The sequence below is a fragment of the Bacillus rossius genome, chromosome 1 (genome assembly GCF_032445375.1).
Source record: "Bacillus rossius redtenbacheri isolate Brsri chromosome 1, Brsri_v3, whole genome shotgun sequence".
Lineage (NCBI taxonomy): Eukaryota > Metazoa > Arthropoda > Insecta > Phasmatodea > Bacillidae > Bacillus > Bacillus rossius.
The window spans coordinates 344,929,419-344,948,973 of record NC_086330.1 but is presented as its reverse complement, the minus strand read 5'-3'; the positions used below and the strand labels follow the sequence as shown (position 1 = coordinate 344,948,973).

General features: G+C 36.0%; 1 protein-coding gene across 1 annotated transcript in view; it reads right to left on the bottom strand.

The window, feature by feature from the left end:
• Nucleotides 1-19,555, bottom strand: part of LOC134528159 (probable nuclear hormone receptor HR3) — a 428,545-nt gene that overhangs the window by 185,489 nt on the left and 223,501 nt on the right. The window lies entirely within an intron of this gene.

The window sequence follows — 19,555 nt, the reverse complement described above, 5'->3', positions numbered from 1 at the left end:
CGCAAGCTAGAATGCAAACCTTCACACTGTCGCACTGTGTTCATGATTGTACCGCAGTTATCTGGACACGCCCCTCTACGACAGTGAACCAACGATGTCCAGCTAGGAGAGAAGTAAGCGAATCAGGTAGTGCCAAATAACAAGGATAAAAATGTTCTCACTAAGAAATCAACCAATGGCAAAGTAAACATGGGTCGAGCACACCTATAACTTTGAATGCTATCCTGAGGCCAGAGGAATCCGCGAAATTTCCGGGACTCTAATGATAAGGACCACGTACTTTTCACTAGACTGCAAAATGTTATGCCCGTGCTAGCGACTGTTTCCTTGTAACTGGCGGCCGTCTGCAAGGGAAGCCATTTGCCTTACCTGGCCGGGGAAATTCAGGACGATTTTGCTTCCACACTATTGGATAGCTATTATCGGAGTGCTGACAGAAGACAATCGGTCCAAAAATACATTGTATTTCCACTATTTTTTTTAAATCGCCATTAATAAAAACTTCTGGATTAATAAGTATATATTAGAGGTTACATATTAGAATGTAATTAAATATGAAATACAATATGATAAACACCCATAACTAGAGACCTGCAAAATTCGCGGATTCAATCGGTGATAGGCTAGAATTCAAACACATATACCTCTTAGATAATTTTGCTATTGGCTTACTATTCATCTGGACGAATCTCAACCAGTTATAAACCCTCAACCAAAGAAGGATCGAATCACAGACAAACCAGCTGAGACGACTTACAAGTCGGCAGCCAATGAACTTGCGTTATTTGCCCGAGTGTACAGGGGTATGTGCAGTCTATCCTGAAGGCCATTGAAACCGCGAATTTTGCAGGTCTCTACCCATTACTATACCCTTGCCCTTTAATTGTTTTTATTTATGAGAAAGTAAGGGTTAGATTTATTTATATAAACCCAGCCAACCACGAAACGCACACAATGCTACAAAGTTTCAACATACAGCGGGCCTGGAAATCTTTCCCCCGCGAAGAGTACGCGGCCCGATGAGTTTTGTCGCGCTTACGTCGAACATGATCGGCGGGAGGAATTGTTTCATCCGCGTGACGAGACGAGCTGCGCGGAGGAAGGGGGGCGGGAACCGACTAACGGGCGGGGAAACGGCGTCGGAACCCGGCCCAAACACCGCCTTGCACGTCGTTTTCCCACGCCAGGAGGAAGCACTCCACAACACAATGTGCTCACAAACTATCCACACCCTCGCAAACGGTTACTTCACTCCCCCACCTCATCGTATTCTATAGCAGCGATGGCCAACTTCACTCTTCATAACTTAGCCTAGCCTCACACAATATACTATCTGTAATGAATCCTGTATTCTTTTCTGCATGTCATTTGTTTAGAAGCTTACTGTGGCTGTGTTTATTCCAGGAAGAAGTTAAAGCAACGTAAGGGCAAACGCAAACAGTAATATTTCACTTTTTTTTTGTGGATTTCTGAATTGATTTTGATCAAAGAATTACCAAAGATTAAATGCTACTTATTTATTCTAAAATTTTACCAGTGTATTTAATAAATTACTGATAATAGCAACATTAAAATGTACACGTTAACAAAATGTTTTTGATTGTAGGCCTGCCAAGCTACCAATCATAGGCCTACGAATAAAAATAATGTTTTTTTATATCTCCCACACAGAAAAAGTAAATAACATGAAAAACACAGTAACGGATTATTTCTGAAGCCACCATATTTCGCTTATTTATTTCACTCCAGGCTAGACTGGACTTTTCTACACATATCTAGTATTCTTATATCGCTCATTGGTAGAGACTGGAAAAGTTCGCGATTTCGATGACCTCTAGGATAGACTCCACAATCCCCTACACACTCAGGCAAATGACACTTGCTCATTGGCTTTTGACTCGTGACACCTTTCAACTGGGACGCTTGCGATTCGATACTTTTTTTGGTTTAAGGGTTTTTCATTGGCGTAAATTCCTTCTGATAATCTTTGAGTCAATCACAGAAGCAATATAAAGATACAGTTGTTTGGATCATAGCATATCGTGAAATGAATCCGCGAATTTTTCCGGTCTCTACTCACTGGTCGATAACGAGGATACGTTCTTTGAAGTGTTGAATGCAAATGGGTAAACTCTTATCCTTGCTTATAAACAGCTCAGGGTCTTCAAGAGAACTGTAGTCAACTCATCCATGTATGTGCTTCAAGTCTACTTAGATACCCAATGAGTAGAGACCGTAATAATTCATGGATTCATTTCGCGATAGGATAAAATTTAAACACATATACATTTAAGCTGCTTTTGTTAATGGCTGGCTGTTCATCTGGACGACCCAGGGCCAATGAGAAACTCTCAAACCACTGAAGTATCGAATCACAGGCTACTCGCCAGTCAGCAACCAATGAAATGGCATTATTTGCCCGACCCTGCAGAGAAATTTGTAGGCCAGCCTGAAGGTCATTGAAACCGCGACATTATTCCCAGTTCCTCCCAATGAGTCCTTAAAGTAATTTTGGCTCAATTCATTATATGCTGCTCTTTACGGCTTTCAAGTTACCACATGAGGCAATTTTTTTTTTTTTTAAATCTCTCTTAGAGAAGTTGGGAAGAACACGAGGAACGGAGTAACGGATTGTTCTGTATTAGCGAGTTGTAGAAGGTCACTGGACATGACAAGTGATGGATTTTCAATGGTCGAGCTGTGTTCACAAAGGATCGCCACACAGGCAGGAGCTGAGCATGACAAGAACACTGACAGAAGTGGGACGTAACCATAGCGATCCAAAACACGTCCCTGCGAGTTGAGCTCTCTCATTACGGCACGTCATGATTAAAACCACGATAGTTGACATCTAGGACTGAATGAAACCTCACAAGACCGTTGTGGCACTGTTTAAATTATCAAATGAAGAGTACACGAGCATTAAGCATGACAGGACATTTTACAATACGCTTTGCCGGATACGAGCATACCCTAGCTGACGAAATTACTTCTAGTTAAGGTGAAATTTTAAGCTCGACTAATAAGTTGCAGTAAATCAACTAATATAGTTTAAAGCAGTAAATCAACTAATATAGTTTAAACACGTCACTCTAAAGTGCCGATTATTTTAATAAGTTTCTCCTTGTTACTAATTTAAACTTTGGGAAGTAACATAACGAAAGCAAATAGTAACTTGAAACAATCCGCGACTCCCAAGTAATCTCTATATAAATCAAAATGTTCGTTCAAAATCTTAAATCTCAGAATTTCTTCACCAATTGCTTTGAAATTATGACACAACGTTGCATTCGAATACGTGCGTGTTTTTATATACCTATGTCATACCTCTGACAGGTAAAACTATAGATAAACTATAGATAGGTAAATATATACGCAAATTAATATTTCTGTGTTCGTCTTATATTTATAGACCGGAAAAATTCGCGGATTCATTTAGTGATAGACTGAAATTCAAACATGTGTACAATTCTGCTGGTTCTGCTATTGGCTCGCAGTTTAACTGGAGCTCTCTGGGCCAATGAGAGACTATCGACCAAAGAAGCGTCGAATCACAAGCTACCCACAATTTAGTACCCAACGAACACGCGTGTTTACTTGAGAAATGCAGAGGATAATGGAGGCTATCCTGGAGGTCATTGAATACGCGAATTTTTCCGGTCCCTACTTATATTTCTTAAAGATAAAGATATAGATAAGAAGATACAGAAGGAAACAGAGCGGTAGAGATATAGAGAGGTATAGAGAGGTATAGCGAGGGCTACATAGATTATAGAGAGATTTAGATAGATATAGATAGGGAGATATATTGATGTATAATATAAACATAGAAGTGAGATATATATAAATATAGAGAAATGTAGAGAGATATAGATAGGAAGATAGATTGATATATAGATATAAACCTAAATGCAGAGATATAGACAGAGGTAGAATATTTAGAAATAGAGATATGTATAGATTTTAGTGAGATTTATAGAGGGACATTTATAGAGAGGGTGCTTTGTAAATGTAACAAATTATAAAAAAATTGAAAGCGGCATAGCAACGCATTAGCTAGTTTTTAATATAATTTGTATCAGTATCTGACGTCCCAACTAACGAGCTATGGTAACCGTCTTCGCGCGAGTTGATAAGTGATTTTTAAATCAGAGTAAGCGAAGAAAACAGTCATTTTGGTTGCTTTTCTCGGGTTTTAGTAAACAATATTGCTACGTTTTACGACATAAATCACACACACATATATATTTGTATATATATATATATTTGTATATATATGTATATATATTTGTATACACATATAAAACAAAACACATCGATCTTGACATCTGAATTTGATGTCAAGAAATTGATTTCTAAAAAATAATCTCCATAATTATTTAACCACGTATCCCCCCCCCCCCCCCCAGAATATTTACCATAATGTTCCATTACCAACATAAGGTTTACATAATTTGAAATAAGTAGATTTAAGTTAACCAATCATTTATTTTTTGCAGATTGGTAGGTACCTACTGCTTAATTTTTTTTTAAATTATTTCTATCACTTGGTAGAGAGTAGCATGGGTTCTACCAAACTCTCAAAATTTAAGTTAGACAATACACTGTAAAAAAATACCAATAATTGTATGTTTTATTTGGTTCTGTTATAAAAAATCATATAAAAATTAATTGTTAGAAAATCTTTCAGTATGTTACCGGGAAATTGTACCAAAACTACTTTTTTTTTCCGGAAAAGTAACATTTCTAGTTATTTACATACCCTTCCCCTGTTGCTTCTAACCAAGCAGACGCTGACCCCCGCCCCCCTCTTTCGGGCTTCATGAGCAGAAGGAATTGGGGGGGGGGGGGGGCATTGGTTGTCAACGAGGGCTCGCGCGTGGAGAATATTCATTTGGCGTCGTCGTGTAAAAAGGACCTGCGGATGACGTACGCGGCCGTTAGCTGCTCTGGAAACGGCTCTTTTGTATTTCGTGATCCTTGTTTTTTTTTTTTTGGTTGGTCACCGCCTCTTCCCTCCTGTGTTCGCGCCCCACTTCGGAGTGACACGCCGGAAGGAGGACACTCGGACATTACGGTGCAGGGGGGTGGATCATCAAAGCTGTCATCGCGCGACGCTTCCACGAGTTTTTATTTTTTTACGGCTTGCTGCGCTGTCTCATCCCTCGTGGCTTCAAACGCTGTCGTCACATCATTGCAGGAACTGCTAGTCGGCGCTAGCTGCCAGCATCACAGATGGCGAAACACTGTCGGAAGCGGTAAAAGACAGAAGTTGAAGGACACAATCTTTAATTATACAATTTTAGAGCCATGACCTTTTTTGTTTTAAAATTCTTTATGAAACTGAAAATTTGGTTTCGTTGAAGCATAGTAAAGGACGTGTAATTTTTTTCCTCGGAACAATCTGAGCTATCGTTAGGACTGCAGTCACCAAAAGATAGTTCGTTGAAATTGGCGGACATCTGCAAGAGAAGCCATTGCCTTACTTTGACCTGGCCAATCAGGATGAGGACATGAGGTTGATTACGCACAAAATTGATGTGATTCGGGTGCCCACAGCTGACACATACCTGAACCCATTTCAACCAACCACGTGACACAGGCGATGCTACAGCGTTTTTACCACACAGCTGGTATAGACTTCTTTTCGCGAAAAATACACATATGCATCTGCTTGGCGTTAATGGGGGCCCGTCTGGTCGGGGTGTATGTGGGTTAGTGAGGCGGAATGATAAGCGCGACGCTCGTAGGTTAGGGTGACCAAATCATAAACTTGAAAAAACGGGACACATCCAAGGAGGGTTTGGGGGCGATACCCTCCAGTCCGAGTGGCCTCCATCGAGACGTAATCATTGAAACATGCTCTTTTTTTTGCTAATTTGAGACCTATAATTCTTTTTCAATTTACCTATGAATATGTAATTTAATTTAAATTGTGAGGCGTATAATAAATAAAAACAATAATTTTGCAGTGAATACTTATTTATTATAAGTATGTCTGACATACTTAAAAACATAATTAAACAAGGTAACTAAAATGGGTGAGTTCAACTGTCGAGAAGAGGGGAAGACGGTCCGAGGAGAGGCGCGACAAAAGTGTATCATCAACCCAACGTAAATACGGGACATTTAGGCGTCCCGGGAGACATTTTCGGGACCCCGTGTACGATCCTTAAAAAACGGGACAATCCCGTTTTTACGGGACGTTTGGTCACCCTATCGTAGGTGCTTCAAGCGCGGTGTCGCCTCTAAGCGCAAGGCTCTGAACTGGCGCGCAGTCTTCTCGTCGTCACAGGAAAACTGTAAAGTGACCGTAAAATTATATGGCGGAGAAATGAAGATAAAGGTATAATGCAACTGCTTTCAAGACTATGTACTGGTGGTACTGGTTGTTTTACGCCTAAAACATTACTCTTAAAACACGCCTTTTAGCAATTTTAACTCTTATAGAAACGCAGTTTAAAAACTTCATCCGAAATAATAAGTACTTTTCGCCCTCAGAGAAATCTTAAATGCTTTGCGTGGTTTTTCCTGAAGCTCTGCGCACCGTGTGTGTGTGTGCCCGGGTAGGTAGAGCCCTTAAGGGGCCTCCCTAGTAGCATCAGAAGTTAGCGGAACACTATGTTTTTAAAATAATGATGGGACTTTATTAATCGACACTACGAATCTGAAAATTTTTCACCCACGAGAAGATAATACACGAATTGTCTGTATACTTTTACATTTTTGTTTTTTTCTATCAAAATATGAAATAAAAAATCACCAACTTGTCCAACTTTGGGGCCATTTTATACTGCTTAGGAGAATGACAGAAAAAAAGTACAAGTCTAGAAAAAAAGATAATTTTTTTCTGAAGAAATTCATGTATTTAAAACATATAGTCATCGCTTTGAATTCCGAGATATCTTTTCCACAATTTCTGCAAATCCTGAAAGTTTTCCACCGTCTCGTGCTGCCGCTCGGCGAAGCCAGCTCGCAGGTATAGTGGTGGAGGAACCCGTTTCCGGAGGGGAGTCAGGCTACCTGTGTGTGCGTGCGTGCGTGAGAGGGAGACAACCCTCAACCGGCACCGGTAAAAGATAATCCCGTGACCGAAAGAAATTCTCAGAATTGCTTTTAGTGTGCCTCGCCACAGTACCATGTGCTCGACCTCTCTATATTCGTGTATCTCTAAAACATTGCTTTTGTTTAAACTACAAATATCCTAAAGCTTACCATTCTAGATCATGTATTACGAAATAAAGTATTGAAACTAATCAATCAACACATTGAAAGTTGTCCTACAAACTATTTATTGGTGGCTTTACAGTCTCGCTAGCTAATTAGACAAAATTTATATTTAATTTTTAACATGAAAATACACTTCATTGTTTTTCCTTTTATTTTTAATAAAAATTCAAGAAACAATTATTATACTACCCAATATTTTTTAAAATTATTTTAGTTTTCCAAAAGGATTTTACACATCTTACAACGCCAAGGAAAATTTTTATACTGGTATTAACCAAATGGTTAACTATTTACAAAAGTTTTGATACTTAAAAATGTAGGTTTTATATAAAATGTATCTTAAATTAAAAGAAAAATCGTATTTTGAAAACTAAATGTCATTTTGCTATGCTTTTTGGTTAGATAGATATCTGATTGTCTGCACTGTTTTAAAAATGTTCATGGAATGATAAATAAAAAATAAAAACTAGGGAAGTTCTATATTAAATAAGCTAGTCAGAATTATGTAAATGTTCCTCCTGGCGCAGGAATCACGAGGAGGATTGAAGATGAGGTCAGTGACCGATCGCTCACATATGTAGTTATGGATGGTACGTTATTAATTACAAAATTCAAAAAACATTTTGAAGTTAAAAAGTATAATTAGTGGCAATGTTTAATAAAGATGACGTAAATTTTCAGATAAACTTATTTCTACAGCTCAATTAATTAATAAGGGCAGGAAATAATTTTTTTACAGCAATTATACAAAAACATTTTAAACCACAATTAATTTATCCAAAAACCAAAATTAAGTAAATATTGCCCACACATTACAACATCCACGAAAGAACCTTGCAAATTATTTTTGTTAGATGCATTATTTTGCATACAAGTTCTTTATTTTTTTTATACTTCACCTACTTATAATTGTTACATATTTGGCACATGGTCCGTCACGCCCAATTAAAGGGCCTGAATAAGTAGAACGCGTTTCTGATCAAATTGCACGCCTGTTACTTTACCTGCAACCCGGAGCGGTGTGAAATAAATTATTGTACATTCGTGACGTTGGCAATCAACTTAAATATTTATGAGTTAAAACCAAACATAACTATAACGGATAATCAAAGAAATTTTGAAATTTTGAAAGTTTGTTCTGTTTTTATATAGTACACAAAGCAGTTAAACCATAAATTATTTGTTGTTGAAAAGAAATAATCCTTAACCTTTCATGCTTTTTTTCATTTATTTTTATTACCAGATATTTCCGTTTAAGTAATACTTATATATATATATATATATATATATATATATATATATATATATATATATATATATATATAACAATATAGCAATCTAGAAAAAAAATTAAGGTAGCCTTATTCCAAATATGTTATGATAGACGTTAGTTAACTAAGAATATAAATTCGCTTTACAACCACAGCTTGTACACAAGTAAAAAAAACATGGTTCTACTTACAGGCCTTATTGAACGTAGGGTAGGTTTATGACAAATACAACAGCAATAAACATATGGCTGAGTCTGCTTTCATGTACACTTTTTTTTTAAGTTATCACTTTTAAAGCGGGTAAAGGGTACCTATCAAGTAGCTTAGCATTACCCAAAGTGAATGTCGTGCTCCAGAAAATGTTCGAACTATGTAATATTTGTATCACTGTTGCGTTACAGACCTGCAACTTTTTTCAGTGCGCGATGTCACTCTCATGTAAAAATATGTCGTGTTTAGCGCAAACGTGTTCGAATGAATCCACATCGAGCTGCCAAAGAATACCTATCGATGTCGGCAACATACACAACACACAATATACAAACCAACGTTTACAAGTGTATTCATACGTAAGTATAAAACTGGCGGCGGGCCATGATGCAGTTGGTTCTTCGCGTACAGTCCACTGACGGGATTAGAAGCGTCAAAGATCTTATATGGCTATTCTGTAAACTTGTATGTCATTTCACTGCCTGCTTTAGACAAACAACATCCATTACTTTTAGCTTTGGCTTGAAAAGAATTACTCCGGACGGCTTTCTTATATGACTTATTTCAGCTCCTCGTGCGACCAGCGTGTATACCTAATTTGTCCGCGGCCTTATCTTTGGGTGAAAGTTATTTGTAAGGGAAGTTGTATCGGTAATGTTCATCATGTATTACATAACAATTCGACTTAGATACGCACATGTGTTTTTAAAATATATGTTTAATAACTTGCAATACAAAGTATGTGTTGAATTTCATGTATTGAATTTTTTTTTACATTATGTACGAACATAATAATCACAATATTTCATGAGAAATTTTTAAAACATTTTACAAAGTAATCTCTAATTTCTTCCACACCTCATGGTTAACCTTACTATTTTATTTCATGTTTCAGTTGATTTAAACTGTTTGGAATCATAATATGACGGACAATGAAGAATATTAGTTTCAGTAAATTTTATGAGAGGATTTACTTATTACATTAAATATACCTCAATTTTTACCTCAAAGGAAAATAGTTGCATATCATTAAATGATAAATATTTGTTTCCCATTAATATAGTTTATGAACATAACTTATTGTTATAATACCTACATTGGTTAAATTGTGTTTTTGTAATGCTCTCCTATTTCAGTAAAATTTTTGGGCAAATTGAATAGCATATAGTCGATCTTTAACATAAGCTTTTGGAATACATAAATATAATAAATTATGTTCTCGTGATTTTAACAATTAAATACTTCTTCGCATGAAAAAATTAATTTACTAAAAAATATTTCAGTAATTTATACTTAAGGACTAAAAAATTTTATTTTTATAATATAATAATATTGTATGTATGTATACTTTTCTGAAAAAAGTAGATTCAAGAAAACAAATTTTCTTTTTTTTAATTTTGTTCTTGAACTTACTTGACAAGCGATATTAACTTCAACTTTATACTTTCGGTATAGCACTTTTCGATTTATTTTCTCCAAACGGGAATTAAAAGTAAAGAATAAATAACATTTTCCTCTATAATTATTGCAGCCGTATACTGAAAAGTTTAACTTTCCTTTATTTGCATGACGCGGAGCTCCTAACTACACAAAATTTTTGTTATTTATTTTGAACGTTGTATTTATGTTTCCTTACAAACTTAAATGAACCTCTTAACATTTAATTTCATCAAAAGTTATACAATGTAAGTATCAAGTTAAAATATTTTTAAGTGTAGTTGTGGCTATTTTGTTGTTGAAAATGACACTCTTAAGTTTGAATGAAAGTGAGATATAATAAAATTATATTTGTAGTTAAAAACAGATAATTCATTTCAAATTCAATCTTTTGTTACATGCATATTTCCAAATAAATTTGACAATATATTAAATTCTATGCATTTGAATCTATTCGTATATTCTGCAGCATTAATTCCTATAAGCAAATACTTATTACGTACAATGTACTTTTAGTCCTGTCGTATAGTTATGCAAAAAATTTTATCAAAAGTATTGTTTCTTCTATGCGGTTATTGTTTAAAAAGAGAAAAAAAAAGTAATTTAATTTATTTTTAAATTCGGTTGTCAGTAAGAACACGTATTTAGTGTAATACGACATATATTATTCTGTTTATTAAAACATTACTATCGATAACTCCATTTTAGATTTATCTGTCTATGTTATATTTCAAATTGATTCTTTTTCTTCGGCTTATGACAGCAGAAAATTTTGTTTTATCGCATATGTAATGTTTTTATGTTTTGCATATTATAATTAATGAGTTAGTATTGTTGGCGGGTGAGGCTTTTTCACAAATGGACGCGTTCTTGGCGGCTAGCAGGTAGGACGCGTGTATTACGCAGGCTGGATAGGGAAGTACGACTGCGGGCGAGCTCCATGATAGAAGCAACGGGAGTAGTAGCACTCGGCTATTTGTATAGGTTGGGATAGCTGTGCGAATGGTAGAACAGACCACGGGTCTATGGTGAGGAAAAAGGTCCCAAGCTCGACATCCCGACGATGAGACCGTTTACGAACTGTCGATGGATCATCAGGAAAGTTAACAACTTCTTCAGAAACTTGAGTCCCTCTTTCAAAATTCAGTTTAATACCTGGAGATGACTATATTCGGTGTTCTACCAAGCAAAGCATACTCTTAATTCATTACTAGTTGATGTTTAATATTTTGACGCAAAATAAAATTGTGAATCAGCTTACTTTGCTCATGCCAGGTTTTACAAGTTTTGTCAAAGTTAATTAAATGAATAAAAATTGTGTCCCTTTGTTGCTGGCTACCCGCAAGAAATTATCATGGTGAATAATAATAATTTTAAGTCGACATGTAATATTATGATTTTTATGGGATTGTGTTTTGGTAATGGTGTGTGTAACTGTCTTGTGTATTTTATTACATTCACTTCACGTAACGAATTGTCTGAACGTAATGTTATTGTTTGTTTGTTTTAATATTTCGTTTAATTGAACAAAGATACATAGTTTGCCACTTCGAGCGACTACAGAAGTGACAATACAATTAGTTTACAGTGTTCCAAACATTTTAGTTTCCTCTACTGTACATGGGGCGAATATTTTTTATGTTATGTTTACTGAAACCATTTTACGCGCTAAGTGAGATGTTGCGATTGAGTAGAAGGGAAAATATGTCTTAAAACCCTGCGTAATGTTATGAATTCCATTCATTCGTTTACTCTGTGATCCGGAGGGTCTAATGTTAAGACTGAATACATGTGCACTTCCTCTATGTAGAGTGGCTTCATTGAGATGAAAGCAAAGCTCACGTTGATGAAATACTTATTAATTAAAAAATTAAAATGTTGTTTTATGCTTCAATTTCTGTTAGTGTCGTACACAGATTAAAAATGTAATGCAGAGTTCCTCAGTTTTATGTATATTGAAATTTGCTCATGTGTAGAGTACCTAGTTATTAAAAGCATAAAAAACATATATGACGAATTGTTGTGTATTATTTCCATTAGGCGTGACCATTAAAATAGATAAGATTTTATCATTATGTGAAATCTACATTTTAAATGTTGGCGTTTAAATATATTTATGAAAGCGTGTGATCTTAAAGTACTATTTATATATTTAGGAAGTAGGTAGTTTCTTTGGTTTTAGAAGGGTTTTTTAAACAAACAACTAAATTAATTCAAAAATTTGAACTACTGCAAGCAAAAAATACTTTATTCCATTTTTATTTTAAAATTAGCCATTGTATTCTACCTTGCTTACACTCTATTATCGAAAAATATTTTTTTTTTGACAGAGATGAATACCGTAAATTAATACACAAAACATACATGTTTTCGTATGATACAATAATAGCTAGTGACAGTGACGAAACCAAAATTATTTTGATAGTTTGTATAGAAAATCCCCAACAGTAGTGGTGGTATATTAAGGGATTTCTTTGTAGATGGGTACTATTCCACAATAAAAAGGAGTTATCGTCAATTATCAAAGCAGCCATATTTCGTATCTTCTTTGACAGCCTAAATACAGCACCAAATGACGTACTTGGCTAAAAATTAATTCCAGCTGCATGCGTAGATTCCGGGAGGAGGGGAGAATCTCAGGGTGGCCCGAACCTCCCTGAAATAAAAAAGTCCGTCTGAGGGGGCCCGCTTGCATTTGCAAAATCTTCACGTTATCCCGTGGGCCTCATGGGAATCCTACAAATTTTCGCCCGTGATTCCAGCTATACATTTCACTGACACCTTGAGCACAACAGTCAGTGCACACTTAGTTCTTCCATACCACCCGCACTTGTCTTCGATAAAATCTGAACTCAGGTGGATTCAGCGTGACTGACTAAGCCTGCAGTCTGAATCCACCTGTAGGCCGCTGTTGCAACAGCTAAGAAATGTACACTGCTCGTAGTGAACAGTCTGTATGTAACTCGAAACGGGATTCCAGTTCATTCGTGTATACTTATTCATCATATTATGCAACGTTAAATTCATCAAAAAAATATGCAAAAATAAAATAAAATGCTAAACATGTAATAAGAGCCAGAAAATAATAATATGCAGTAATATTTAGTGTAACTAAATACGACGTGAACCCTAGAATACAAAGTTGACGATGTGTCGTTGGTGGGAACACTTGTTTGTTCCTGACATTTTTTTTCTTTACAGAATTTAAAAGTAAGTTTGACATGCACTTTTTATTCAGGAAGTAAGTTAAAAATTTATTTGTCGTTATTTCGATTTAAAAAGTTGATTTGTGTCTAAGAGTAAAAATAATTAATATTATTTTCATCATTTTATTCCCAGTTTTATTACTCAATTATTAGTAGGACGTGATTTCTCGCCGTGGTGCGGAATACTTTTATGAATGAAAGCATAACTGTTCGTGCAAAACCATTCATCACACAAATGTCAGTTCGAAAGTATAATGTTGGAAATTTTTTTAATGATATAATTTTTGCATTTTTTCCCCCCTGAAAACACAAGCTAACACATCGATTGTTGGTGACGGCATTTTTTGTAATGCATGTAAATCTCTTAATTATGTAGAACGTTAATTAAAAAATAAAAATACATGTTTTAAACAGAATTGACGATTGTTTGCATTTCATGGATATGGACTGGATCGCAACACTAATTTAATGTTTCAAGTTAATAAACACTGTCAGGAAGCAAGCAAGGCAATGCGAGAACATTATCCTTTTGGTTGAATGTAGCGAAAGGGAAAAACAGTCACCTTTCTTGCCACGATCTTGTTCGCAGATAACGCAGGTATAAGTAGTAAATGGACTCCACACAATGACAACCCTCCCATTTTTCCGCCCCCCTCGCTGAAACGCCCTCTCCCCCCCTCCCCCCGGCGCAGGCGACAGGCTCAGGTATATCGCCCCGCCCAACCACTGGCCATAGCACGTGGCCAGTGGCCCACCGCGCTAAAAAATATTACTAGGGAGGCCCCTTAATAACCGTGAGTTAGTTATAAACAAGGAGGAGGAATGGTTGCCTAATCATGTGTAACCGGCCATAGTTTGTAATCTTGTTATCGACCAACGAGCACTCTAAAAGGCTTTGGTTATGTATAGGTTAGTTGAGTCTAGCCTACAGTGAATTGAATCCGCGAAAATAATCACTGCTCTATCATCCTGTGTACACAAGCAAAAAAAAAAAAACTCTGGTTCAATGGCTGCTGACTAATGACAGACTAATTGGAGGAGTCAGAAACGAGAGCCGAGGTCAATCTCCTGTGGCGCAGATAAGATAAAAGCAGACTGAGCCGGTCTTCCCTTGCAGAACCGCCCAAGTCTCCTCCCGCCGTTCCTACACCGAGATTTCTCTATCTGCGCAGATCACACCCCCCACCCCCCCCCCCCCCCCCCGGGCAGGGTAAATTTCGTTTGTAAATGGAACATAAATATTCAAGAGAATTTACAGACATTTGCTAAATTTGTACATTTTCATTAAAACCAACTACGTATATCGCTACTAAAGTATTACTGGGCTCGTATTCTTACCCGGACATTTATGCTTTGTGTTGTCCCAGTAGCTAGAATAGTTTCAGTTATCTGTAAACCATTCGCTGAATAGCTTTCCAGTATTAACTGCGCGTATTAATAAACAACAACAAAAAAAAAGTTTTTTTATTGAATATTCGATAGTCTTATGTATAGTTTAAAATATTCATGCTTGAAATCAACATCACTTAAAATATAAAATTATATGCCAATTATCGTCAGAAATAATCAGTATTATCTCGAAAAACGTATGTCATAAATAAAAAAACCATATATAGCTATGCTATATGTTATACGAAGTTACAATACATTTCTTGTAGTATTACAAACTATGTCTTGGCAACTGGTTTCTAAAGAAATTTTTTATGTCTTGCTCTGTTTGTGAAAAGCTTTGCAAGTTAATTAAATTGAGTTATGCCAACTAAATGTGTGTTACGGTCGTACACGTAAATCGGTCACTGCGCAAGACAATTTTTGGCAGGAATCGGCCGTGTGTTGTGATAAGTTGAAAGATGTTTATTTTGTGGATTTATTTCACTCCAGGCTAGACACGGCTGGCTTATGTATTTTTGAGTGCTCATTGGTCGATAACTAGGTCACATCCTTTGGCAGGTAACGCGGTATTGGGTAATCGCTTCTCCTTGCTTATAACTAGCTTAGAGTCGTCAAGGGCGTGTCAGGAGCTCTGCAGACGAATCATCAGCGTGAAGCAGATGTGCAGCAAGTCTTCTTTGACACGCAATGCATATGCTAAATATTCATGCCTCTTTAATCATGAGTAGAGACCTGTAAAATTCGCGATTTCAAAACCCTAAAGGATAGACTCCATGATCCTCTATGCACTCGTGCAAATTACATCTGCTGATTGGTTACCGACTCGTAACACCTGTTGACTGGAATGACCGTGATTCGCTAATTCTTCTGTTAAAGATTTTTCATTGGCCCAGAGTCCTTCAGATAAACTATGGCCCAATTACTGAACCAAAATAATGTCAAAAGTATTTGGACTCTATCCTATCGCGAAAATAATCCGCGAATTTTACAGGTCTCTAATCATGAGGGAATATCCCAGCATTTGAATAACCTAAGAAAACAGCGTAAAAACTAAATCAGTATAGTGACAACGAAAGCGATCAGCGAGCGAAGTAGACTGGTATCCAACTATACTCGCTGGAACAAAGCGCGCGGATATCACACTAAGCGAGTTGGTTGAAAGGACCGAATTCGCCGGCGAATATGTAGCAAAGTACACTCACGTATTGTAATTGAGGCTCAACGCAGTTTTTTTTTATGTGTGGCCTCTTAGCTCTCGGTATAGCCTTACGGCATTTGGTATAAGAGTAATTTCGTGAATGGAACGGAAGTCGCATGGAACGGAAATGTGTAACCACGGTGCTGCGGCGGTTGGCGCGATTTGAATTTCACAAAGCCAAAGGTAAACTTTATATTATTAACTGTTTGATGAATTCTAACACTATCGGCAGTATTTTAATAACATTCCTTGTCCAAAATCAGGTCCAAAGCAGCGATTTAGTATTTTTTTCAAGTCTTTTTCGTTTTTATTAGTGCCATTTCACTATAAACTTTAAAAATTTCAGTCTGCTAATGGAATGATTCAATCATTGACGTAGCTCATCCAGTAGCGCATTCTAGCGGTGGTTGCGGAAACTACGTGTGATTAGCGACAAGTAATACATTTGAAGGGGGAAAAAAAAACAATTTACGTATACTTATCACACTCGGCAATACTTAAAGAATTCGACGTTAAATTTTGTGTCCAAGTTTCGAATTATAAGAGTATTTGCAACACGAGAACACAAGAATTTGCTCGTTACCGGGATTAGATGTTACACATCACTGATTTTAACGTCCTCGCTAATGTTGGCAATATAATAAAGACTTTTAAAAGGAAACTAAATGTAATTAATTGCACCTAGAAATGACGCACATACATCCACAGCTTTAAACCCGGTATCCCGCAAGGCAAAGCTAATTCTAGAGCGACTTCTGTTGTTTTGATTATCTACGGACAATTAAGGTCACAGTGAAGTGAGGTCACGAGGAATGTTTTTCAGATACAAACGGGGTATTTCGATTTGGTCTCTTTTAAGGTGCTTTGTCTTTCTAATTTTTCTCTCAAACCAATATTCCTATTCTACATTGTAGATTTTTTGTGGTAAATGGAACAGAAATATTCATTTGAAATTAAAGATATTTGTACATTTGTACATTTACATGAAAACAACTGCAACACTACAAAAATGTTCGCAGTAATACTGGGTTCAGGTTTCACCCGGGAGTTTTATCATTGTGTTGTCCCAGTACTTCTAATAATTAAAGTTATTTGTAGAACGTTCCCTGTATAGCTTTCCAGTATTAACTGCTCACATTAATAAGCATAATAAAATTAAATGGAGTTCAATTATCAATTATTCGATTATCTTTTCCATTGTTTAAATAAATAATGCTTGAAAAAAACATCAATAAAAATATAAAATAATGCACCATTTTTAGTACAAAATACTCAGTATTATCTTGAAAAACATATTGCATGTATGCAAAAGTAACCATAGCCATGTGTTGTACAAAGTAGGAATAACGTTTTTGTAGTAGCCTATTACAAACTATTTCTTGGCAACTGGTTTCCAAAGGAATAATCTGTAATAGTAAAGATTTTTTTATGTCCAGGGAAAGGTGGGACTTTTACTTACAGGCACTGCCATTGACATTAAGATTTAACACTTGAATACCGTAAACGAAATAAACAAAACCAACACTATTTTTTTGTAACACCAGACTATCTAATTATGGATAAATAATATTATTTTCAATTTGTCAGAATATTCACCTGAAAAATTTTAATTTCCTTGCAGCACCTGTCAAAAAAGTCTCACCTTATCTTGAACAATGTGTACCTCAATGTCCCGTTATGCATGGGAGTTGTTGACAAATACGCGTTTGACGTAGGCGGGCAACATTGTAGTCACTTCCTGCCACACCAAACCTCCTTTATCTTTTCATACTTATCATTCCTAAACATCCACGTGTCCCCTCCCTTCCGCGAGATACAAATCAGGAAAACCTATTTGGAATGACATTACGAAGAACCCAGAGTTCTGCGGTCATTTCTCAGAAAAACCATTTTCAGGGGATCACGCGTTAGTATTTGACAACGAAGGCCACAAGACGGGGTTTTCAGTGTGTTTTTTTTTTCTGTTCAAAAGAACGCTTCAAACCACGTCACGCTGGTTCAGTAAGTATATATATATATATATATATATGTAGGCAAAATTCAGGCCATTTCTACCATCAAAAGTTTATTTCAAACCTATAAAAAAATCTGTATTCAAATTAATTTTACAATGTTTTAATTTTTATTTAAAATACATATATAGTAGGTATTAATTTTTAAAAAATAGATCATGGAGACACCAGAAACTTATTATTGTGTCTACATTTTTTCACAAAATAGAATGTACCATAATTCTATTTTTCTGAAGTCTGTAAAACTTTCTAACTAATAAACCGGTTTTAATTATTTAAGTTTGTAAACATGTGTGTTGTTGACTTAAAAGTTGAAAAATTACTCATACTAAATTTTTAATAAAAAGGTTTCAATGGCAGGAGCGTTAGGTACGAATCTCGTGACGGTCCTAAAGCTATTGGCGGATACCCGCGGATGGGATTCTAGGTGCGGTAGCGTCGTGATGCAATTAGCCACGGCACGGCGGTACATCGTGCTCTGTACGGAGACGTGTTTCAAGCCATCGCGTTTTACCTGCTTGGCGCGCACGCTTTCCGCAAGAAAAACACACGCCCCTTCCAACCTTGATTTGCTTTGTCACAGCCTGGCATTAGATAGCAGACTCCGGCCCGTAACTCTACTGGCAGAAAACAATTGGTTGTTTTAACGCGTGTGACGTCACAGTTATGCTAGGCCACGCACAAATGTCGACTCCGAGAGATGTCCGAAGCTACGCAAAAAAAAAAAAGCCAAAATATAGTTTGTAAAACTACAATAAATATATTGTAACTTTGTACAACACATGGCTGTGGTTATTTTTAGGTTTTTTAAAAGATAATTTTGAGTATTTCTTACGAAAATTGGCGCATGTTACATTCAAGCATAATTTTTTAAACCATATATAAGATAATCGAATATTCAAAATTTTTAGTTTAATTTATTTCACCATGCTTATTATGTGCGCAGTTTATACCGGAAAGCTATTCATGGAACGGTTTACAAATAACTTTAACTATGTATTGAAGGTACAGGGACATATAAATGCCCAAACACAATATTACTGCGAACAATATTTTGTAGTGATACAGTTTTATCCATATAAATGTATAAATTTACACGTATATGTAAGATAACATGAATATTTCTGTTTCATTTACAAAAAAATATTACAATCTAGTTCTATAGTTTGTCGAGCCACTAAAATAAACTATAAATATGTATTGCAAGCTGCGGTAAGTTAAATCAGCGTTCCCAACAACCAGGAAAAATATGGGATACAGGAAAAACTCAGGCAAATTGAAAACGTGTTTTCTAAACCTATAACCACAGAAACATTAAACTTATATTGGTTACAAACTAGTATCATTGATGTTTCTTAACATGTAGGCACAATATTTACTGTCTTAAAACCAGTATGTATTTTTAACATAAAATTCGTTTGATAGAAATGTAAACAGTGCAGAATGCACCTACATTGTGAAGAAAAAAATTATTATAGTAAATGCTGGATGTTATGCATGTTTGTGAGTGTGTTTTAATAATAATAATGAGTATGGCCATGCATTTTTCGCAAAAAAAAACCTGATCGCTCATTAGACTGCAGTAAGTTATGCAACGAA